At 47.0% G+C, this 25,077-nt stretch overlaps 1 long non-coding RNA gene and 1 pseudogene across 1 annotated transcript in view; both read left to right on the forward strand.

Annotated features, from left to right (window-relative positions):
* Window positions 1–18,814, forward strand: part of LOC146859231 (uncharacterized) — a 30,283-nt gene extending 11,469 nt beyond the window's left edge. The window contains exon 3 of the long non-coding RNA XR_014980075.1: window positions 18,349–18,814. This is a non-coding gene — a long non-coding RNA (uncharacterized LOC146859231). The remainder of the gene's footprint in view (window positions 1–18,348) is intronic.
* Window positions 12,593–13,608, forward strand: LOC146859232 (28S ribosomal RNA; annotated as a pseudogene).
* Window positions 18,815–25,077: the final 6,263 nt, after the last annotated feature.

Raw genomic sequence — 25,077 nt, forward strand, 5'->3', positions numbered from 1 at the left:
TTAGATGGTCTCGAAAAGATAAATAGATAACTGAGGAAAAGCACACCACTGTATTGTGTCATGCCGCCGCATGATCTGCAATCATGTTGGTGGCATGACACAATGCAAAGGTGTGTTTGCGGTGTGCTGATGTCTCAGATGGACAGGAGGAGGTGCGGGGGCAGACGCAGAAGTAATTCTGTGTCTTCCCAGCCCTTTAAAAAAAGGAATCCTCTGGATTCCATGTAGCCCTCCCCAGTGTCCGCTATTGCCTACACCTGCACCAAATGAGTTAAATTAGAAGTGACACAGACAATTTTTTACTTTTTTCAGTCTATTTGCTGTGTAAATAATAGGTGAGTGGATTAATGGATCATGGATGAATGTAATGCATGGTCTGGGTTAGGTTTTTGCTTGCTAGTGCTCGTTTTAGCATTTGATTATGTAATCTGACTATGTGTGTTTGTAAAATTGGACCTACATTTGGATGGAGTGTTGGACAAAAAGGTGAATTGGGGTTGCAGTGCTATAGGGAGTGACAATTCATTAGTGGTTTTCCAACTTTTTTCTGTTTATTTTGCTGGTATGAAGACTCTGTGCACTATGACAGTGCTATTCAGTGCCAGAGCACATGTGCATTTTATCAACGTGCTTTAAATAGTTTACACTAGCTTATTAGTTTAATTCTTGTAGTAAGGCCATGACAAGTGAGAGTAGGAAGTGGTGTGGGAGTCAAAATGCATATGTTGGCTCCAATGTACATTTACACCAAACACAAATATAACTAACATGTATTGCCCCGAAAAACGTTATACCCTGGATGGCTTCAGTTTTAAAACACATAGGAGGGGAAAGGGCTCTGCCATGTAGGGATTCAATTTTAATACATTAGAAAAGTCACACCGGGGTGTGAGATGTTTGCTCACAGTATTGGGTGCTTAATCTATACATGTTGGTAATTGTTTCTCCCGAAGTTGACAAAAGCTGTTTGTCACAGAGAAGGAAAAGTTGATTGTTACTCAAATTGTAAATACAAATATTTATCAAAAATCTATTTCAATAATGAAAATTGATATTTAGCGTCTCCAGTGAAAGTACAATTTAAAAATGGTACTTTGTTTTGCTTAAAAGGCAAACAAAATTGAACCAGCTCTGTTCACTGCCTTTCCTTCAGTCGCTATAATTAGCTCCCCATTTAGGGGTGGATTGGTGGTCCGATAGAGAACAGTACATTTCTCAAATGTGAAAAATCCGCAAAAACAGCGCAAAATGTGTGCATTTTCATAATTATGTTCAATTTCAAGAACATTATGTAAACATGCACAATTATGTGAAATGCAAACCCGAATTTGGTGCAATGCATAACGTAAAAGTCATCCTTACATCAATTTTGGAAGGAAGAATGCATTTGACGCTAAAAAATAATGCAAAAACAACAAAAGCCACAAATAGTAGCCACTCATGTCCTGGTTGCAGGGATTCTTCTGGTGCCCTGGCTTTAACTTTTTGCCAGGACTGTCACATTATTACGTGATGTGGTGTAATAGTGCAAATGAGGAATTTCATGTAACAAACATGATGCAAAATTATGCAAGATTATTCTGGCGTTCTGGAAAGTTTGCCCAGGCATACGTTTCTCCAGGTCTCTCTGACATTCATATCTGCCAACAGCAGAAGAGGAAGCTGTTCCTTGAAGCGGGAAAAGGGGTTTCTCCTCAATTCCAAGTGTGGACATGGGAGGTGACACAAATCTTCTGAGGGTAAAGCTTGGTTATTACCACCTTGAGTGTTTTCACAGTGGGTTTGCAGTGATTTTTGCACTCATTTCACCAATTTTACAAATTTTGGATCAACATAGATTGGATTTGGTTTTCTACCGTTTGTGTGAAACTGTTTGAGGGACTTGGGAAGTTTGCAGTAAGACAAAGGAGTAACTGCTGCAAAAGGAGGGGGTGGAATTGTTCTAAAAATCACATCAGAATGAAGCCCTAGAGAATTCTGCAATCGCTGGGGCCGTTGAGTAAGATAAAATGACAATTTTTAACACCAACTTCTCAGATCATTCTAGGACCTTGAAAGACACCTGAAAGAAGAAAGAACTTTGTTTCACAGCCAGGGAAAGAAGGCTGATGGATTTCTGATCTCCATTACAGGGACTGTGATGACTCCTCAGGAATAATCTGCTTATTCTACGCCCACTGCGATAGTGACACAAAAAGCAGAGAAGGACCCCATCCTGTGTGGATGGACTATCTAGCAAGTTGTGGGAGGACTTTCAGAACCTTAAAAAATAAAACCTGACTGGAGAGTGACGTGGTGCTGTTAAGCATGACCTAATGACCTGAAACCAGTAAGAGACCAGGTGTTACTTTCTCATATAAAGAAATAGTGACAATCATGGTTGTAGGAAGACGTAGTTGCAGAGAGGCTTGAATTACCCTTTGGACTATGACTATGTCAACACAGAAAAGCACCAAGAAGATTGAAAGCACTGGAGTGTACCAATGTGTAAGATAATTGCCTCCGCCCATGACCTCCCATCCTTGTATGGCAGAACCGTTTGCCGATAACCTTTGAATGTTTTTGTTTCTGCTAGAAGAGCTAACAATGGTGGCCATTTCTTGATAATACACATAGACTGACAGTGACTTTTACGCCTTCATGGTTGCTACAAGCAATACTTTTTACATTCTTGTTTTAAAATCTGCATGGGGCGTGGCAGAGGAGAAATATGCCAGTCGTAGGCTAGAGCGCTCCCAGCACCTGCCACCTTAATCCTCCATATTCTACCATTGCTTGCCTGCTCCCAGTTGTCCACTGATACTCATGAGACTCCCTCGCATAGATAGGAGGATTCAGGATCAGACTGGTCCGAATGGAGTAGCAGCCTGCTGTATGCAAGGAGAGGTAGATTTGTGTCCCTTTCCACCTCATCACTACAGCGGGGCTCTCTTGAGCTCGGATGTGCTGCATAAAGATGCTGAGAACCGTTCTGGCTCTGCATCCCCCTGGGGAGCCTGAATTGGTGGCTACTTGATTTTAGTGTGTGTCCCTGACTTGAGGAGGTGAAACCGAGGAGAGTTGAGATAGGAGCACCCCATTGTCTCGTGGCTTCCACTTCCTCAGTGGGAAGCAAGTATTTTTTGGACAACAATAAATGTGGGCATTGTGCCAGACTTATTCTAAGCACACCCTCAGGATATATTGGCCTATAGTCCTGCTAGCTCACAGGGCAACCATTGTGCAATCTCAGAACATGACAACCCTGACTCCCCAAGGAATTGTGGTAACAGATCTAAAACCTTTTCCCTCAGTCACTCATGCATACCCATAGAGATACACGAAAGGCACAATGAAGCATTTCAATATTTATTGAGCCAATATGATTCTCATATGGAAGACATGTGCTGCAATGATTAATAGAATCAAATGAAAGTAATTAGCCTAACTCAAACGATGAAAAGGATAAACAATTCCACCATTGTGCTAAAGCAATGTATATATGCAGGCATATATGTACTGTGTCAACTATGCACTCCCTGACCTAATTGCCTAGGGTGGGTGATCTGCCATATCCCTTACTGGATTATCTAACTTCCCTTAACCTGAGGGTAAGTGTAAGCAGGTCCCCGCCTTGGTCACAATTTGAACATCCCTCCTCACAGAGGGACAACACGAATCAGCTGGGCTGAGATTCCGGTGTGCAGCAACTTGCAATGACACATAGTGCTCCTCACTAGAAGCCTGGAAGTGATTGTGCATTTATAATATACAGCACTCATGCTTACGTGCCGAAGCCTAAGTCAGGCTGACATTGTTTATTCTCTTGTGATAGCTGTGTCGCGTTATGGACGAATAACGAACAACAATACGTGCAAGCCTTGTACTCATTGTTCAAGATATTGTGATAGAGTGCCTACGAAGTTGAAATGCAAACTAATCCTGCACTGCCACACAAGCAAATGTGTGTCAAAAGTATTTATGTAAGCAAAGAAGGCAATGTAAGAAACATCTGTATGTGAATGGTAGAGTTTCTCCCTGGGCCTAACCCAGCCATATGACACCATGCTTCGGTTGGAGGGAAATGCTGCGGATGCCCTGGAGCGGACTACCGGAAGCACTCGGCTGGGCTCACTCCCGTCGCCCGTTTTCCCTCCTTCTGGAGAGTTAGCGCTGATGTATATCCCCAGAGGTGGACTCTCCCATGGGTCTGAACTGGAGGGCATAAGTCCAGAACCCAGCCCAATAGACTTTCAAAATTGTCGGTGGGCTTGCATCATCCTGACAAGAGAATGAGCAAAAGGCTGAGATAAAGAGGCAACTTTATTATGTCCTGAGGCCCTCCAAGACCAGGCCTAACATGATGATGGAGAGGCTGGAGGATACAGAGGGGTGATCCCGTTATAACAACCTTAGATTTGCCTAAATCCCTGAAGACAGTGAGGAATGCAGTTCGGAACAGTTCCTAGAGACTCATCTGCAAACATTCCTCCCTAGAGACAGAATATGTCTGTGCTTTCTCATTGAAAGGGCCTATCATGAACTTGCCCAGGAACCCCTAGTAGGTGCGCCTACCTGGGCCACGATTGTTCGACATCTTAACCACAGACACAGAGACTTGAATACTGCAAACTGTTCTTACCCTGAGCTTAGGGTGATACAAACTTTAAACTGTCAGAGCAAGATGGCACTTCCTGGTAGTCACACACTGGAGAAAGATAGCAAAGAGGTAGAGCAAAGCAATCTATTTTTAAAGATACACAATATCACATTGCTGATGGATGCCAGACCATAGCTAGAGATCCTGATGTTTTTTTAAAGTTTGAAGATACTTTATGATTTGCTTTGTTTGTTTTACTTCCACCACATTATAAAGACATTCAACACCGTAATCAAGATAAAGGTAATAACCGGTCAGGAGAGATATTAGAAGACTAATATTTTTTAGACCAGGTAATAACATATCTCACTCTGCTCACCAGTGTGAAACTACAGGAGAGTGCCACTTGTTCTGAGCAGTAAAAGTTAGGACCGCCGTACGCTCAGGGTAAGAGTATGTTGTGTGTCCGTGAGTTTTTACACATTAGCATGCTATCGAGTGGAGTGTGTTTTCTGAGTGGAATTGCTGTGCTTTTCGCACTCACTACACCATTTTACAAAGTTTGGCTCAACATAGATTGGATCGGGTTACTCTACTGTTTGTTGAAATCAAGCAAGAAAAAGATACTCAGTGTCTATGCAGTTTGGGGGAATGTTCTACCTCTTAAAATAACATTAAATCATTTATGCATTCTATTTATCCTTGTGTTGCAACAGTTTATCTCATTGGTGTATATCCTACAGAAGAGGTCCAGAAAGGTGTGAGCATTAGGCCTCATTTATCTCCATGTGTAGTTAGATAAGGATTTCAGTGACCCTGACAAGGGCAGGAGATCCAAATAGGCTTTTTGGACAGCTGAAACATGTTGGTGTAGTTACACGGATGGATAAGGCATCATATCTCATCTGATATCCGAAACAGTGGTGTTTTAATCATATCTGAGACACCTATACTAAAGGTGAAACCACCAGTAATATCTCAAGACATTTTTATCTTAAATTGGATCCCTGCAATTAGCCAATATCCATTTAGTTGAGAACTCCCAGCAATGGTTGAGTCCAGAATGGTGGTATTCAGCTACCCTGGTGTGGAATATAGCCTATAATAAAGCATGCTACTATGAGCTGTGGGTGAGGCGATTTCTCCCTAGATATTACCCCAGATTAAGTTTTTACTGACTTAGCTAATTGCTGTGTAATTACTTAAATATTACGTTTATTAAAGCTAAAGTCCGATCAGACTTGGATAGTTGGTGTTCTCTCCACCTTGACATAATAGGCATAAAGTCACTCTTTAAACAATATTTGTCCTTCCACACTTCATATCTGTGGTCCAAAACATCCCATTCCAGATCCCCTTGCTTTTTTCTCAGACCTTCAGTTACAAGAGACTTGTTTTTATAGGGCGGAGAAGGTACCTTGTACAAAATGCACCATTTCTATTTATATGAGCTGCCTAGGCACCCCAGACATTAGGCTGTATTATCGGTGAGCCCAGAAGGACTAAATAGCAGATTTTTTATTTTTTTTATTTTACAGAGTTTTTTATAGTGCAAACTTGACCCGATTCAGGTATCAGAGCTCTTTACATAGCACCAGTTGCATTAAATGAGGACACATAAAATTTTGTTAGGCACAGGGAGATTAAGTGATTTTCCCATAATCACAGGATGTTCAGCGTAATTGCCGAGACTCGAACCCAGTTCCCCATATTCGAGGTTGAGCGCCCTAGCCCAGATTCGAGGTCGAGCGCCCTAGCCGTTAGACCAACTCCTCTCCCATTGACTATTAGGTGATTACAAAGATTCATTCTGGGGTCTCGAACTATCCATCCTTGAAAAATAGGGTTACTGGCTCTATTACATGGTGGGAGGCTCCCAGTGGCAATTCCAGCCAATTCTAATGTCCCCATTGTCTGCTAGCATAGGGCATAGACCAGTGGTGCCACTTTGTGGGGCAGAGCTAAGGGGGGGAATAATAGAAAACCACCTCATTGTTCCTCTACTCCTGCTGACAACGGTGCTCCTCTGCTCCCCCACCTAATCCAGACGTTGCTCTTGTGTTATTACATAGCATAGAGAAGCCTGTGCCTCTTCTCCCACCCAGCTGTGCAAGTCAGCTGGGTTGGAAAAATGTAAATACACATGTCGGTTTGACTGTCCTAAGATGGCTGGCCAAACCGACATGCACACTAACAGTACCCCTATCAATCCTCCTCCATAGCTGTTGCTGAAGGAGAGGTTAGCCCTGCCCCTACCTAGACTCAACAGACTTGGTTGACTTAGCTTTCCTGGTCTTCATTGTGATCCTGCATTGCCCATTCATTGGTCTGACCATTTTTTATCTCGATTCCTCTCTCCTCCACATCTCTATCTCACTCCCTAAAGACTTCTAATAAAGATTGGAAAAAATTCGACCGGAATGCCTTTAACGATGTCCTATGCTTGAGCGGTCCTCTATATGACTCTGATGTTGAGTCTTTTTCCAATAATTTACACAGCTGACTTTCGACTGCTATTGATTCCTGCCTTCCCCCCACTCAGAAAAAATTCACCAATCACCGTCCCCCGGCTCCTTCGTTCAATGATGCTCTAAAAATCGAAAAAGCTAAATGCAAATCTCTGGAACGTAAATGGAGGAGAGACTATGTGCCAGAACTGAAAATGGCATATATAAAGAGAAAACAACTCTATCATAACTTGTGTAAATCTACTAAAGCTCTTTTCGTCTCGAACTCTATTACCTACGCTGGTAATATTTCCAAGACACTCTTCAGCGTAGTCAAAAAGCTTGCCGGATCTGAGACCCTGGCTACTCCTCCTCCCTTGGAAAATGGCCAGTGTGAGGATCTTGCTCACTTCTTTAAACAAAAAATTGAGAAGGTTAATCTTGACATTGCTAACTCTCATTTCGATATCAGCCTCTTGACGACAACATTTTCGACTACCACTCAGAATGCTCCTCTCTTAAGTATAAACGAACAGTCCGTTGCTAAGTTTCCTGTTGTGCATACCACCATGACCCCTCTCCTTGACACCTGGCCACTCCTCAATATGGATTCTCTTACTCTTATTCTAAATAAAGTAAAGTCTGGCTCCCCTAGTGACCCCCTACCTCCCTCTATTCTCAAACAACTGGATCTTACCCACATGTATATCATCTTGAACGTCTTAAATTCTTCTCTTCGTGAGTCGGCAGTTCCAATTCACTGGAAACATGCTATGGTGAATCCTCTGTTGAAAAAACCAACTGCCGACCCCCTCATTCTTTCTAATTATCGCCCCATTTCCCTTCTGCCAATCTTCTCCAAGATTCTTGAGAGTCACATTCATTCTCATTTTGCCCAGTTTGTCGAACGGAATAAAATTCTTCATCCTTCCCAATCCGGGTTCAAGTCCAATTTCTCTTCAGAAACCACTCTATTAGGTGTCACAGAGAAGCTTCACCACCATCTTGACTGTGGCGAAACCGTGGCGCTTGTTCTGCTCGATCTCAGAGCAGCGTTCAACACTATTTCGCATCTCACACTTATTACAACTTTAAAATCCTTGGGCTTATGTAGCTCTGCCCTGGACTGGATCATCTCCTTTCTGAACGGGCGTACTTTCCAGATTTTTTAAGCCACTTACAATTCCAACATTCATTCCTCCCCCCATGGGGTACCCCAGGGCTTTATACTCAGTCTTCTGCTTTTTAGTCTCTACGTAAGGCCTTTAGCGGACATTGCTGACCAAGCCGGCCTAACCCTTTTTTCTTACGGAGATGATTCTCAAATCATCTTTTCTCTCTCTTCTGCTGATCCTAACTCTACATCAGATTTACAACTTGGCTTGAAGAGCATCGCCTCGTGGATGACCCAACACCATCTTAAACTCAATGGTGATAAAACCGAGGTCCTAATCCTGGGTAAGGATAAGGACCTCTGGGGTCCATTCCACTGGCCTACCGAGATGGGTGCCCTCCCGCTACCCTCTAACCATGTCCGGAATTTGGGCTTCTACATTGACGACTCTCTGTTTTGGCACCAACAAGCCGTCAGGGTCGCGGATACATGTTTTACCATCTTGAAATGGCTGCGGAAAATGATTTGGATGTTACCCACTGCCACTCAAAAAACTGTGGTCCATGCCCTCATAACCTCAAGGTTGGACTACGGCAATGTCCTGCTGCTAGGTGCCAACAAGACTGTAATCCGTAAACTGCAGTTGGTTCAAAACTCTGAAATCAGACTTCTTTGCAAAATTCCTAGAAGCTCGCACATTTCTGGCTATCTCCACGACCTTCATTGGCTTAGAATGGAGAGTCGCATAAAATTCAAAGCTTTGAGCTTTATGTTTAAGATAAGGCAGGGTTCAGCACCACCCTACCTGCATACTCTTGTTAGTCCTTACATTCCTACACGTCTTCTCTGTTCCTCAATGCTTGAGAAATTCATGATCCTTCGTTTCAAACTTGCCAGGATGGGTGGCAGGTCCTTCTCCTATCTTGGCCCCACCCTCTGGAACACTTTGCCTGTTGCCATTCGAAAAGAAACCAACTATATCTGCTTTCGTAGATCCATAAAGACCTGGCTGTTTAGCCAGTAATCTCTCTCTGCTCTTCACCATTCTGTCTCACAACAGTCTTGGCGCCGGGAAACCCTTTTTGGGTAGCTGTTGCGCCTTATAAATTCAACTATAAATAAAATAAATAGTGAAAAGTAAAACTATAATAAAAAACGTTTTATTATCATTTTATTTTTAATTTGCTGCCTTTTAGCAGTGGGGCAATGCTGCTCTGCGATAATGGAGAATAACCCTGGCATTGAAGCATTTTAGATGTCTGGGTAGAGCAATGGAACAAACCCCTCTGTGGCTAGGGATCTGGTTGCCCCTGGGTTCCTGGCTTGCTGTCCTCAGAGATGGGACTTGGTAGCCATATCTTGGCTGGGAGATGTTTGGGATACAGATAGCATGGTTGCCTTCTCACACCTCCAAACAAAATTTGTAATGCAGATGTCACAATTCTATAAATATCTACAACTATGCCTCACATTGTCCACTCACAAGCAGCTTTTCCAAAACCTTCCTGAACATAAACTCATTGAATATACACTGGTGATAAATCCCCTGGGTTGTAAAGGCATCTCCGCTCTATTCAGAGCTCTCCTCCTCAGTGCGCCAGACCCTCTAGCTCTGTTGAAAACATAAAGGTTGGAGGATGTGGGTGAGCTTGACAATTAGGATATGACGGAAGCATGCATGGCATCCTACATCCTAACCAGTCTATCTGACCTACATTTGATCCAGTTCACATATATCCACCGATCAAACTACAGCCGAACTGCATGATATGGCTCTTTTTTCCATTTGATATGGCCATGTCCTGTAATATTGAAATACTAGCAAACTGCACATAATGAAATGTCTGAAATACTACTTATCTCCATAGACTTAGATCCAAAGAGTATTGGACATTGTGGAGGGTTGGGCTTACTCCATGGCACAAAGGTCCTTCTTGGCAATAGGGGTATGCCGTGGCTAAAGGAGACATAACCAGAGACTGGAAAGCCGCTGGTTCCTCCAAACTCTCGGACTGGATGAGGGGCTTGGACTTTTGCTGTGAGGCTGAAAAGGAGATCTTTATATGGCGTGGATCTGTTAAGAAAACATGGAAAGATCTGAAACTCTTGGTTGTTTCCTATTTAGCATATGTATTTATAATGAGAATGTGTGCCTTTTTGCATAATGCAGATAACTGATTTTTCTAGCCTTTGTGCCTCCTTTATTGCAATGCCTAATTTGGTGTTCTGTTCTTTATAAAACAATATGAAGATATATATTGTTGTGTAAATAAAGTTTAGAAAAAAAACATGTGGCTGGTTTGTACCACTAAAATTAAACAAAGGGTGAGATATTTAATTCGACCTGTAATTTCTGATTGCGGTAAATACACCCAACTCTGAATTCGTACCTCTGCTAAAGTGGGATTTCTGCAATGGCCAGAAAATCTTAACCAACTCGTAAGCAGTGGTATTGGAAATGTGGAGCTGCCATGCTCAGTTAAACAACCTTTGCCGTGGAATACTGGTGCACTCTTCCTGAGCTCAGTAACAATTCACCTTGCTTCAACCCCTCGATACTTGCAATAGCCATATGTACACTTCAGTTAGTTAAGATCCCCTACCTATTCCCCTATTCGGTAGACAAGGATGGATGTTGGAGAGATCAATTATCCCCTGTTAACCTCTGTTACCTACTCTCATTAAAAACAAACACTGATTGGCCTATTTGTAAAAAGTAAGGCAGCGCAGTAAGTCACTTTGCCACGCTGCACTGCGTCACAGGGAAAAGGCAGGAATGCGCAGCATTTATCCCAATATGGCGCATTTCTGTCCTTTCCACAGCACTGGAGCACAATAGACTGCCCTAGCCCCAACACAGGCACGCTTGAACTATGTTACTCCATTGCATGCAGCATTGTTTTTGTGCAGGAAGGGGCACCTTCATGTACAAAAACAGTCCTGAGAGGCATATTCCTCATTCTATGTGTGCTGCAGAATGCAGCACATATAGAAAGAGGAAGCAATGAAGAGAAATAAAGATGTTTCTCCTTGCTACTCCTCACTTGAGAAGGCATATCTTTTCGCTGTATTTCCTAGTCTATCAGCAATGGTAAATCTGGTAATGCATCATAATCTGTGGTAGTTGTGTGGGAACAAACATGCAACACCCATGGAATGCCTTCCCAGGGCAGAGTAATGCAACGCAGTGATTTGTGCTGCATTGCATTACTCCTGATTTATCAAGCCACTCAGGGCCACACACAGTGGCCTTGGATGGCTGGATAAGTCGTATTTTGGTTTACATCATGCATGTACCAGGTTGCGTAGTGCAAACGTGATGCAAATCTTCATTAAAATGCCCCTGATTCTGAGAAGTGTTTGCACTGTACCACTGAATGTTTCATAGGGAGCTATGCCTTGCTCAGCCCAGCAGCTTAGCCCTTCATAGAAGTTATAGAATTGTACCATTAAAAAGAGCAACCTTGATATCAAGTGCTGCCACCTTTTATTACAAGAATACAACTTAGAATCTATAGGAAGAAAGATCACACTTTGGAGAGGAGGTGTGACTAAGAACCCACACTACTAAAACAGAAGGCTCCACAAAAGCTGAAAGCTCTCTTTACCTAAGGGGAGCTTTGCCCCACCTTTGGTCATTTTGTCTGAGCATCAACACATTTCCAGGAGAACAATGTCCTACTCATTACAGCCTGGTGCACTTGGGCTTGTAATGTTGGCTGAGCGCCAGTGCCTAATTTGTAGAAAAATAAGTGCTAGGCCTGTTGTCAAGAGGCCTCTGCAGCTTGCACCATCTATTCCCCCGGCCAGCGCTTCCGGTGACAGTAGAAACACACCTAAGAACATCAAACTCCTTCCAGTGTGGCACTTCAGACCCCAGGCACCCCCAGTTCAAATTAAGCACTGAAGAAAGCCAGAAGATGAGGCTCCACTGGTTCTGGCATGCAGGGGCTCTGGAGCCGGAGTGTTTCTTTCTTCACTGCTGTTTTTGTCACATGGTTTAACTCCTGTACCCAGCGGTGTTCACTGCCATCTCCTTACTTCTGAGTTTTCCATGGAAACTGTGCCGGAATTGGAAAAGTGCAGGTGGGAAATAGGCCAGTAAATACAAAATGTACACAATATTTCACATTCTGGCCCGAAAGACTCAGAATTGCTCAGTGCATGGGTGAGAGTACCAGACAGAAAGTATTATATCTGACCCAGAAATCTTGTGCCCTCTGTACCGTGGAATTCGAAATCTAGCTCTCTAAAGGACTTTTTTCATGTATTTGTTTTTTTAAGTCTTTCCAAACTTGTGTAGATTTTTATAAATTAATTATTGGCCCTGATTTTTTTTAAGGTAGCCAAATGCCTCGTCATCTAATTAGTGACGCGCATTAATGGATGAACGAGATTCCCACTGTCCCTACCTACTATCTAGCGAAACCACAGCTGAGGGAACGGGCTTGGCAGAATCAGCGGGGAAAGAAGTCCTGTTGAGCTTGACTCTAGTCTGGCACTGTGAAGAGACATGAGAGGTGTAGGATAAGTGGAAGGCCTTTGGGCCGTCGGTGAAATACCACTACTCTTATTGTTTTTTCACTTAACCGGTGAGGCAGGGGTGTGAGCCCATGGGGCTTTCGCTTCTGGCTCCAAGCACCCAGCGCCCGCTGGGCGTGACCCGCTCCGGGGACAGTGGCAGGTGGGGAGTTTGACTGGGGCGGTACACCTGTCAATCGATAACGCAGGTGACAGAAACCTCCCGTGGAGCAGAAGGGCAAAAGCTTGCTTGATCTTGATTTTCAGTATGAATACAGACCGTGAAAGCAGGGCCTCACGATCCTTCTGACTTTTTGGGTTTCAAGCAGGAGGTGTCAGAAAAGTTACCACAGGGATAACTGGCTCGTGGTGGCCAAGCGTTAATAGCAACGTCGCTTTTTGATCCTTCGATGTCGGCTCTTCCTATCACCGTGAAGCAGAATTCACCAAGCGTTGGATTGTTTACCCACTAATAGGGAGCGTGAGCTGGGTTTGGACCATCGCGAGACAGGTTAGTTTTACCCTACTGATGATGTGTTGTTGCAATAGTAATCCTGCTCAGTATGAGAGGAACCGCAGGTTCAGACATTTGGTGTATGTGCTTGGCTGAGGAGCCAATGGGGTGAAGCTACCATCTGTGGGATTATGACTGAACGCCTTGAAGTCAGAATCCCCCCTAAACCGTAAAGATACTGCAGTGCTGTGGAGCCTCGGTTGGCCTGGGTTAGCCGGCCTCTCTCGGGGGGCTAGTGCATAGAGCCGCTTGCTTGGGGACCAGAGCGTGGATGGGAGGGGGCACCTCCATAGCCCTTAGTGCACCACACATTCATGGGGCACCCAGTGCTAAATCATTTGCAGACGACCTGATTCTGGGTCAGGGTTTCGTAAGTAGCAGAGTTGCTACCTTGCTGTGATCTATTGAAAGTCATCCTATGAGCCAAGCTTTTGTCTCCCCGTGTGTGGATGCCCACGGACGCCCTCCTCCACCATACCCAGGGGTGGGTCTCTCTGCCGCCAGGCCGGTGGGAGGGATGTGGACGGGGTAATGCAGGCCCGTGGGTGGCCGCCTCCACCATGTGCCCTCTGGCACGGGGACCTCCCCATCCCGTCCCTGCCCCACCGGGGTGCGGGTTTGGGGGCCACCATCCCTTGCGGGTCGGCAGGGTGACCAGATGGCCTGGGCAGGCCATGCCTCCCCCTTCCCACTGCTCCCGTGCAAATCAGGCAGGGAGGCGAGGAGCAGCCCCGGGGAAGGAGCTTCCCGAGCTGCTGCCTCAGAGCACCTGGCCACCCTTGCTATGGCCGGACTGCAAGGGCGACTGGGTATGGCACCCTCCAAGGCCACCTGGGGGCTGGGTTGTCCTGGGCCATCTGGTCGCTTGGCTGCGTGTCCAGATGGCCCTGTGGGCCGGGCGACCAGATGGTCCTCTGGACAGGGCGACCAGATGGCCCTGTTGCCAGTGCGAAAAGATGGCTGGCCTGCCGACTGGCCGATCTCACACCAACTTTTGTCCATCCTCAGGGTTCTGTAATAGTCAAGAAAAATGGGCCTCCCGGGCAGGTCGTCGGGGAGAGGCCGTGGCCTGGGCTTAACCCTCCTTGGTTCCAGTTGAAGATCTGGGTGCTGGGGACGGGGGATCCAACGGGGACCGGGGAGGCACTCCCCGGCCTGGCTAGGGTTAGGAAGCAGGGACCAGGCCTGGGGCTTGAGCTCCATCTGGCAGGCAATGGGATGGGGGAGCCCCCCATCCTGCAAGCCAGCCGAGGGTCTGGGTGGTGGGGACCTGGGACCATCGGGGCCCGGAGACGCTCTCCCTGGGACTGGGACCGGGCCCAGGGCTTGAGCTCTGTCCGGTGGGCCCCGGGGTGCGTGAGCCCCCCGTCCTGCAAGCCAGCCGAGGGTGCAGGCACTGGGGACAGATGGGTTCCATCGGGGCCTGGGGAGGCTCTCCCGGCCTGGCTTAGGATATTCGAAGCTGGGTCTGGGACCGGGCCCGGGCCTGGGGCTGGAGCCCCGTCTGGCAGGCCCCGGGGTGCGGGAGCCCCCCCCGTCCTGCAAGCCAGCCGAGGGTCCGGGTGCTGTGCACAGTGCACGGGGGTCCATCAGGGCTCGGGGGAGGCTCTCCCAGGCCTGGCCGAGGGTTCGGAAGCTTGGAGTGGGACCGAGCCTGGGCCTAGAGCTCTGTACGGCAGGCCCGGTGGTGCGGAGCCCCCTGTCGTGCAAGCCAGCTGAGGGCCCGGGGACAGGTGACAGGGTGTTTCCACTCAAGGCCCAGGGAGGCTCTCCCAGGCCTGGCCTAGGGTTCAGAAGCTGGGACTGGGACCGGGCCCGGGGGCCTAAGCTCTGTCCGGCGGGCACTGGGGTGCAGGAGCCCCCGTCTGGCAAGTTGTCCGAGGGTCTGTGCGCTGGGGACCTGGGCCTATCGGGGCCCTGGGAGACTCTCAGGGAGAAGGCTTGGGCGGGCAGATGGGCATTCATTCGGTCGTGGACAACTGGTCTCAGTTTTCCCCTCGGCCATCTGGTCACACGCAATGCTTTCCAAGGGGGCGACCAAATGGCTGGGCCATCCTGGAAATCCCGATGAGGGCTTGTCCGCCTCCTTGATCCCAGCCAGGGCTCCAGGAGGTCGGGCGCCTCCGCGACTAGGGTCCCCTCCGGCACTCGGTGCGCAAGTGTTACCAGAAAGAGGGGTAGCTTTCCTCTGGATTACAAGGGGCAGGGTATGCCGGAACACCCCTCCCGGGCTGGCAGTTCTCAGCCGGGGACCAGATGGGCTGGGCCTGGACAACACCTCCAGGTATCCAGAGCTCCCTCCTCCGGCCTGCGGAGGGGCAATGTGCCCGGGACGGGCTCTGTCGGTCCCGGGCAGTCTTCCCCTGGGCGTCCATGCCCTGAGAGCTCCTGTGGGCCTCCCCGTGCCTGAGTCCCAGCCAGGGTCTCCGAGCCCCCGGGATGCGCAGCCCCTGAGCCCCGCAGACCCCGAGCCCTGCAAGGGAAGGCAAAGGGCACTCACAAGGAGTCCTGGGGCAGGCAGATGGGCATCCTTTTGGTCCCGGTTATCTGGTCACACCTATCCCCTCGGCCATCTGGTCGCACGCAATGCTTTCCAATGGGGCGACCAGATGGCTGGGCCAGCCTGGAGGTCCCGGTGGTGGCTCATTTGCCTCCCTGATCCCAGCCAGGGCTCCAGGAGGTCAGGCGCATCTGCACCTAGGGTCCCCTGAGCCTGGCGGTGTGCACAGGTTCCCAGAAAGAGGGGTTGTCTTCCTCCGGATTACTAGGGGTAGGGTATGCCGGCACACCCCTCCCGGGCTGGCAGTTCCCTGCTGGGGTCCAGATGGGTTGGGCCGTGGCAACACCTCCCCAGCATCCGGAGCTCACTCCACCGGCCCGACGGGTGGCAAATTGCCTGGGACGGACTCTGTCGGTCTGTGGGCAGTCCTCCCCTGGGCATCCTGGCCCCCGAGAGCTCCTGCAGGCCTCCCTGTGCCGGAGCCCTGCCGCGAAGGCTCGGCTCAGGGCGGGCGGATGGGTGTCCTTTCGGTCCCGGCCATCTGGTCGCACCTATCTCCTCGGCCATCTGGTCGCACGCAATGCTTTCCAATGGGGCGACCAGATGGCCGGGCAGGCCTGGAGGTCCCGATGGGGGCTCATTTGCCTTCCCAATCCGAGCCAGGGCTCCAGGAGGTCAGGCACATCCGTGCCTACGGTCCCCTGAGTCTCGCAGTGCACACAGGTTTCCAAAAAGCGGCGTAGCCTTCCTCTGGATTACTAGGGGCAGGGTACGCCGGGACACCCCTCCCGGGCTGGCAGTTCCCAGCCGGGGACCAGATGGGCTGAGCCCGGGCAACACCTCCCAGGCGTTCAGGGCTCCCTCCTCTGGCCCGCAGCGGGGCAAAGTGCCCGGGACAGGCTCCATCGGTCCCTGGGCAGTCCTCCCCCGGGCATCCAGGCCAAAGAGCTCCAGCAGGCCTCCCTCCCCATGCCTGAGGCCCAGCCGGGGTCTCCGAGCTCCCTGGGACGTGGAGTTCCTGAGCCCTGCTAGGGCAGACAGGAGCCCTGCCGCGAAAGCTCGGCTTGAGGTGGGCAGATGGGCGTCCTTTCGGTCCCGGCCATCTGGTCGCACCTATCCCCTCGGCCATCTGGTCGCACGCAATACTTTCCAATGGGGCAACCAGATGGCTAAGGAGTGTGTAACAACTCACCTGCTGAATCAACTAGCCCTGAAAATAGATGGCGCTGGAGCATCGGGCCCATACCCGGCCGTCGCAGGCGCTGAGAGCCACGGGAGCTAAGCCGCGATGAGTAGGAAGGCTGCTGCGGTGCACACGGAAGCCCGGGGCGAGGGCCCGGGTGAAGCCCCCGCAGGTGCAGATCTTGGTGGTATTAGCAAATATTCAAACAAGAACTTTGAAGGCCGAACTGGAGAAGGGTTCCATGTGACCAGCAGTTGAACATGGGTCAGTTGGTCCTAACAGATGGGCAAGCGCCGTTCGGAAGGGACGGGCGATGGCTTCCGTTGCCCTTGGCCGATCTAAAGGGAGTCAGGTTCAGATCCCCGAACCCAGAGTGGCAGAGATGGGCTCCGTAGCGGCGTCCAGTGCGGTAGTAAACAATCCCGGAGAAGCCAGCGGGAGCCCTTGGGAGAGTTCTCTTTTCTTTGTGAAGGGCAAGGCACCCTGGAATGGCTCGAGCCTTGGAAACCGTCGCGGGTTGGTGGAGATGGTGTAAATCTCGCACCGGGCCATACTCATATCCGCAGCAGGTCTCCAAGGTGAACAGCCTCTGGCATGTTGGAACAATGTAGGTAAGGGAAGTCGTCAAATCAGATCCGTAATTTCAGGATAAGGATTGGCTCTAAGGACTGGGTTGGTTGGGCTGGAGCGCAAAGCGGGGCTGGGCGCGCGCCGCTTGCTGGACGGGGCGCCTCCCTCTGGAGCAGCGGCGACTCTGGACACGAGCCGGGCCCTTTCTTTGGATTGCCCTACCTGCGGTGGTCACCTCTCCCCGTGCCCCCTCCCCGGGGGCGTGGGGCCGGCGTCCTTCCTCGGCTAGCGCCTAGCAGCTGACTTAGAACTGGTGCAGACCAGGGGAATCCGACTGTTTAATTAAAACAAAGCATCGCGAAGGTCTGAGGCGGGTGTTGACGCAATGTGATTTCTGCCCTGTGCTCTGAATGTCAAAGTGAAGAAATTCAATGTAGCCCGGGTAAACGTCAGGAGTAACTATGACTCTCTGAAACAAGCTTCAATAAATATGCTCGTTTGGCACAGTTGGCAAATTTTTGAGAAAACGGTGACAATTTGATACCATCACACATATCAAATTCTGAACAATTTTAGGACTAAAAGTCTAACTGAATAAGGGTCTGGAGTTGTTTAACGTGAGAATATGGCTACGTGAGAAGATGACCTCCATGGCTGTAGTAGCCCCCAGGACAGTGACCTCCAGGACAGTGGTCATTTCCTTTCTATGATTGTGTATCATGAGAAATCATATCAATGCACCAGCAGGAACGCAGATGGTGTTTACTTTCAGGAGTCAAAATGCTAAAATTGTGCAATACCGAACACATGCAGCACAGCTGTTTCCACTGTGAAATGTGTAGCTACCCTGAATGCTGTTCTCTGCTTGTATTTGTGTGTCTCCCCCCCTGTTCTAATTCATTCATCTCTTTTATGCGCAGATACAATTTACTATGGATGTTTGAGGGGCAGAGACTGCAACAAGGCAGATAATGGAACAATTGCCTGTTGTAACACAGATGGGTGTGCCGTCGACTTCGCAGCAGGGAGTGTTATAAAAAGGATCTCGCCTCTGATACTTGGATTAAACCAGCCTTGATGCTTCCAACACCACTGAACAGGAACTGCTGAAGTCTTCAGAGTTAAACATGCTATGTCCTTCCCAAGCATTTCTTAGTCCTAAACACTGAAATGTATGTTTTTCTGGTCAGATATTGTAAGGGTTTGGAATAATTATTTTGAGGGTGCCTATTTTGTCTCGATATGTTTCTTAACATGCTGATTTTGATATTTCGAACAGATTCCTGGCTCACGAATACACTAATAACCATCTTTTGCCTTATAAACTCAATCATTATCAGTATATGGTCAACTGTATCTCAATAAATGAATCTTTCAGCAGCTCAATCATTTTTGTCTTAATTTTGGTTTAAAAGGCACAAACACTCAGCAGGCTAAGCACTTCTTCAGAACCTCAGCAATTGATTCCTAGGACCAAATGTTCACTCCAAGGCAACATTGCTCATAGTTAAGCGCTTTCTGCACACATGTTCTGTGACAGGAGGTCACTATGTCAAATTCTGCCAAGGTAAACAAAGCCCTTTATGTTTTTGTGGTCAGAGATTATGGGGCAGATTTTAAAAAAAAGCATGCAACGCTGCGCAGCCCCAAATAAGCTGCGTTGCGTGACAGGGAGGGAGCAGGAGAGCGCCATATTTCTCCTCCCCTCTCCCTGGAACCGGTGCTGAACTGCTGTGCGCCACGTACACACCTTGGGCCATAGCACTAGGGAACCTGCCTGAGACTAGCATAGGTTTTATACAAGAATGGCCCCCTTCCTGTACAAAGTACTATGCCTAGACAAGTTTCAACACTTTCCCAACTTTGTATGTGTGCTGCACAGTGCAGCACGCATGCAAAGTCGGAAAAGAAAGGAGGAATCAAAACATTTTTTCTGTTAGCGCCTCCTTTGAAGTGGTTTTAACTTTTGGCGCTAAACCCGGTCTCCAATTGTTTGTAGATAGGGTTTTGCACCAAAAGGCATGGATTGTAGCATGGGCACACCAATGTACCACCCATAAAACATACTCTTGGCTCTAAGTAACTGTTATGCCTGCTGCTCAGCCTGTGTGTCTGTGTCTACAGTTTTTCCTACACGTCACACCCCGTTTTAAGTTGGGGGGAGTGCTAAAATTTCAGTGAAGTGGTGTGATTGCTCAGATTCCATGTAGAAGGTTTTCTACACATCACACTCAGTCTTTTGGTGGGGGAAGCATTGAATTTATGGAATTTCTTGCAAATATGGTTTCCTGTTGCGCCGCTGGAAGGGCTGAGCAGCAGGGAGGCTGCTACATACTACATGGACCTGTCTATTTTATTTACAACAGTAACACAAAGCCATGCCAGTACTTTCCAGTGCAAAACAAGTTTTTCGCTGTAAAGTAAATTCCTCAAAAATACATTCCGATCTGGTTAGTGTCACTTTTGTGATGCTAACCCATCACAAAATGTTTTAAAATCTACCCCTAAGTATCCTTAGTGAGGTTATTAATGACATTTGCCATTTATTATATTTTGGCTCTCACTGCGACCCAACAACAATCTTTCCAGAATTTATTGTGTACAATGGTTATCGTCTATTACAAGTTTCGCCAATGAAACGGAACATTATATACTGATTCTTGTGTTTACCTCACTGAAAGCCACATGACACGGTTTTTACCTGGTATTTCCCTCATCTCCATAAATAAATTGGTAGCTTTGACCTGCCGAAGTTTATCAGGGGATAGTTCTTATCACATCCGATACAAATCAGGTCCAATAAAAACTCACAGTCCCGTTATGTGCCGTAAATGGTTACCGCACATAATTTGTATTTATCAAGTCTCTCGCAATGAGGACATTAGGACAGCAAATCTCTCGTAGGAAGCATCATAGTAAAAAAACTGTTATTTTCACATTTGGAAACAGACTGTATTTGCTATAAAGTATAGTCAATAGTATTATGATACCCCTCTCTCCAGTGAAGCTCCAGACAGGAGGAGGCTTATTTACTAGCCCGCCTGAAGGACACATTTTTTTGACATTCCAGAGGCGCGCAGTGCAGGCTAATTTCTACGCGGCCACGGAAATCCACCCTGTGTGGCTTTTCATGACCTCGTAGATATGGTGTCAGGAAACGCAGCACAAGTCGCTGCGTTGCTTCACACTGCCTCGGGGAGGCTCGTCATCGGCATTGAGATGGGTGTTCTCACTCAAGACCCATGTTTTTTGACACATTTCTAGATTTACAACATAGCATAAATCTGGGTATGCATCAAAACCCTGCCTCACCCCAAGGGTGGCGTAACTGTTGATTTTGTGAAGGAAGGAATCACTTCCTGCATAAAAACAACACGATTTCAAAGCAGGCACCCTGGTGCAAGGGTGCCAGGTTTGCCACAAGTCATTCATTTGTGCTCCAACGCAGTGTAAGAGGACAGGAATGTGTGTATCTCAGAGATATGGCACATTCCTGCCCTGCAGGGCAGTGCAGCAAAGTGACGTGCAGCGCTGCCCTGTGTCAAAGTGTTGTAAATGAGGCCCAGGATTCACAACAAAAATTGGCATATTGAACATATGTGGCTGAAATAGTTGTAGACAAAGGTTCTCAAGGTTCTTGCTCACAACAAGGGCCTCTTTTATGGCATTTTGGTGCAGGGCAAATGCAAGGTGCTGCGCTACCCTACACCAAAGTAAAAGGGCAGGAATGCACTGTATTTCAGTAATACGGTGCATTCTTGTCCTTTCTGCCTAGGCTGGTGCTGCTTTGGCAGCCTAGTGCCAACGTAGGTGGCCTTGCAACATTATGCAAGGGTGCCTGTGTTGTTGGCAAGGGCACCTTCCTGTAAAAAAAAAATATTTTTTCTATGTATGCTGCAAAATGCAAGAGAAATAAATGAGTTAAAACAAAAATATTTCTCCTTGTTACGCGTGCTCTGCGAGGCATAAGGTTTTGGCGCTTCCCCAGGTTTACGTGACCAAGTAAATCTGGGGCAGCATCAAAACCCATGGGTGTTGCGTGGAAAACCCACTACATAGCCCATGGAACGCCTCCCTGGTGCAGAGTAAGACAACTCAGGGACTTGTGCTGCTTTGTCTTACTCCATATCTATGATGCCATTCAAAGAGGCAATGCCTGGCCTCCTCGAAATTTTTGTGAGGTTGGTGTCGCCTGAGGATCAGAAAAAGTGAAGCTGCGGTGGTGCAAGCCTCTCATAAATATACCACCAACAATCTAATTTATTGTCATTCTATAAAAAACTAATATGTAAAATATAATGACTGGAAGGAAAAAGGTAAAAAACCGAACAGTGTATGGAAATAAACATCAGGTTAAATACAAACATTGGTAAATGCATTGGGTCTCGCCTATCTGATTCTTAATTTTTGTTGTTGTAATTTGTAGCAAATATTAGCAATGATTTGACCCCTTCTTTCCCTCGTGCATGATGATCAAAGCAAGTGCGATTCTTCATGCTGTGATATTAGTATTAGAGCATGACCCTCTGTAGCATCAAGCTTGCTAAATAAAGAAGTAATGACGGGGCGAGGGTGGTGAGTAAAAGTAATGAAGGAAAACCAAATGGGATGATGGACGGAGTGTTGAACATTGCAAGCAGTCACCCCGAGTCAACTGATCTGGGTTTAATCCATCATCATTCTTTAGCTCACTCTTCCACCCCAGTTCAGACATGGCCATACGCAAATCAGTATGACCCTATGCCACATGGGAACAGTCTAGCCCGAACTGCCAGGCCATGTCTTCCCTGGACTGGGAACAAGCATCCTGGGACCGGTTTCTGACTAATCAGCCGTCATCAGCCAAGCTAGCTTGAATCCAGTGGCAAAGTGAGCAAGAGACCCACGTCTGGGCATACCCTGCCAATTTAGGGTGAACAAAGCAAAACAAAAGGGGATTATGGACGGAGTGTTGAACATTACAAGCACTCACCCCCTGTCAACTGATCTGGGTTTAATCCATCACCATTCTTTAGCTCACTCCACCACCCCAGTTCAGACACAGCCATATGCAAAATAGTCTGACCCTGTACCTCATGGGAACAGTCCAGAACGAACTGCCAAGCCATGTCTTCCCTGGACTAGAAACAAGCTCTTGGGACCGGTTTCTGGCTAATCAGCCATCATCAGCCAAGCTAGCTTGAATCCAGTGGCAAAGTGAGCAAGGGACCCACGTCTGGGCATACTCTGCCAACTGAGGGCGAACAAAACAAAACCAACGGGGATGATGGACGGAGTGTTGAACATTGCAAGCACTCACCCCCAGTCAACTGATCTGGGTTTAATCCATCATCATTCTTTAGCTCACTCCACCACCCCAGTTCAGACATCGCCATATGCAAATCAGTCTGACCCTGTGTCAGAAACACTCTTTTGGAAAAAACTCAAGACTTGGCTCTTTCCTCAGGCCTTCCCTTCTAACTGTCTCACTGATTTTTGCTTCTATCGAGGTCTGTGCCGCAGCACGGGGATACACTAGTTAGTGTAGCCATGCGCTTTATAAATTTGTTTATTATTATTTCAGACAATCCCCCACCATTACACAAAAGTTGATACAAAGTGAGAATGCCTTCTGATTTCCAATGGGACCAGGACACAGGTTTCCCTTTCTTCATATACCTGTGTCATTCCAAAGTGGAGCTTTATCATGGATTCATGAATTGAAACCCAGTATATGATGTGCTCTCTGCCATGTTTTGCGCATTGCAGCTAGTAAAGGATTATGAGGATCAAGGCGACTTGTACCTGTCCCATAAAAGGCAGAAAGACCCAATTCTGTAGACAATAGATGCCTTTCTATGTGTACCCATTGTGGCGTACACATAGAAAGGCATCTAGGCTTAACATGTAAGCGATTTGAGATAATTGTAATGCCAAGGTGTAATGTTCAATGGATGGAAGACTCAACCCTCCACAGGTTTGAAGCGCTTTCAACTTGTTTACAGCTATACGTGGTTTCATTGAACCCCAAATAAAGGACTTGTTCTTAGAATCTATGAGACGTAAAGTAGATAAGGGTATCTAAAGAGGAAGCATTCCAATTGAATAAGTGAAACGTGGGAGCGTAACCATTTTCACAGCTTGAACTCTGCCCCACAAGGATAAACCCAATATCTTTAATTTTCGAAAGTCATGTTGCATCTGAGTGATTAGAGGGCCTATATTGTCTGTAATCATTCCATCTGTACCTTTATTTACTAAGATACCCAGATATTTTAAACGGGAATGTTGCCAGTGAAAGGGAAAACCCTGTATAGATGCCTTTATTGTACCATCTGATATGGGAAGCACTTCACTTTTATCCCAATTAATTTTGTATCCTGTGATGGAGGAGAAATCTTCTATATTTTTAAGTAATGATGGAAGAGACCGAGATAAGTCAGTGATAGTAAGTAAAATATCAATATTGATATTAGACATATTTCTGAATTTCTCCCTTTTAGGAAAAGAATTAAAACCTGGCTTTTCCCCAAGGCCTCTGTCCTTTAATCTTGTGTCTCCGGCTGCTTCTGGCATCTCATCCCTACCCCATTAGTTTCAGTCAGCGCCAGGATGCCTGCCATGGTGATAGCGCGCTCTATAAATGTTTTAAATAAATAAATAAATAAATAAATAAATAAAGATATATTTTTGAGTTATCTACTGGAAGGGGGACACCTACTATATTATCTGATTGATGAATTGCTGCTGCTAGATGTTCCAAAGCTAAAAGAAATAATAGGGGAGAAAGGGGACATCTCTGGCGAGTTCCTCTACAGATCGGAAATGAGTCTGAAATGAGACCTCCACTATTAACTTGAGCAGTAGGATGTTGATATAATAACCTAATTTTATAAATAAATTGAGTGCCCAAGCCAAATTTCTCCAATACTGTAAAAGATATTGCCATTCCAATCGGTCAAATGCCTTTTCGGCATCAAGTGACAATGCCAAAGCGTCTTCCTGGAGGAATTTGGCCGAATGGAGAGTATGTGCCAAAGTGCGCAAATAATTCCTTGATGATCGTCCAGGTACAAATCCCACCTGAGTGTGGTGAAACAAGGAGGGTAAGACTTCCCGAAGACGGGAGGCTAGAATACTGGCTAAAATCTTAATGTCAGAGTTAGGAAGTGATATAGGTCGATAGCTACTGCAAAGCAACGGGTCTTTTCCTGGTCTTGGAAGAACCACAATTACTGCTTTGTTAGAAATACATCCTAAAGAAGCTTTACTATCGGCTTCCTGAAAAGCAGAATGTAATGTATCGATATTTTTTTCACCTGACCACCAGTAGAATTCTTCTGGGAAGCCATCTTCCTCTGGAGCTTTATGATAGGGGAGTTTGGCTATAGCTTGAGATATCTCTTCCTTACTAATTTGCCCTTCAAGAAGTGCCCTACCCCCTTTAGAAAGGCAAGGCAGGTCCACTTCTGAAAGAAAAGAAAGCATCTTATTGTGATGTAACCGGGTTGCAGGGGTGTATAAAGATTTGTAGTAAGAAGCAAATTCATTCAAAATATCTTGAGGACGAGTTAGTAAATTCCCCTGAGATGATCTTATGGCTGGTATGGTCACGGTAGCCTCTCTTTGTCGCAATTGAGCTGCTAGAAGCCAAACTGTCTTTTCCCCTT

Source organism: Triturus cristatus, chromosome 3_2 (genome assembly GCF_964204655.1).
Source record: "Triturus cristatus chromosome 3_2, aTriCri1.1, whole genome shotgun sequence".
NCBI classification, from domain to species: Eukaryota; Metazoa; Chordata; class Amphibia; order Caudata; family Salamandridae; genus Triturus; species Triturus cristatus.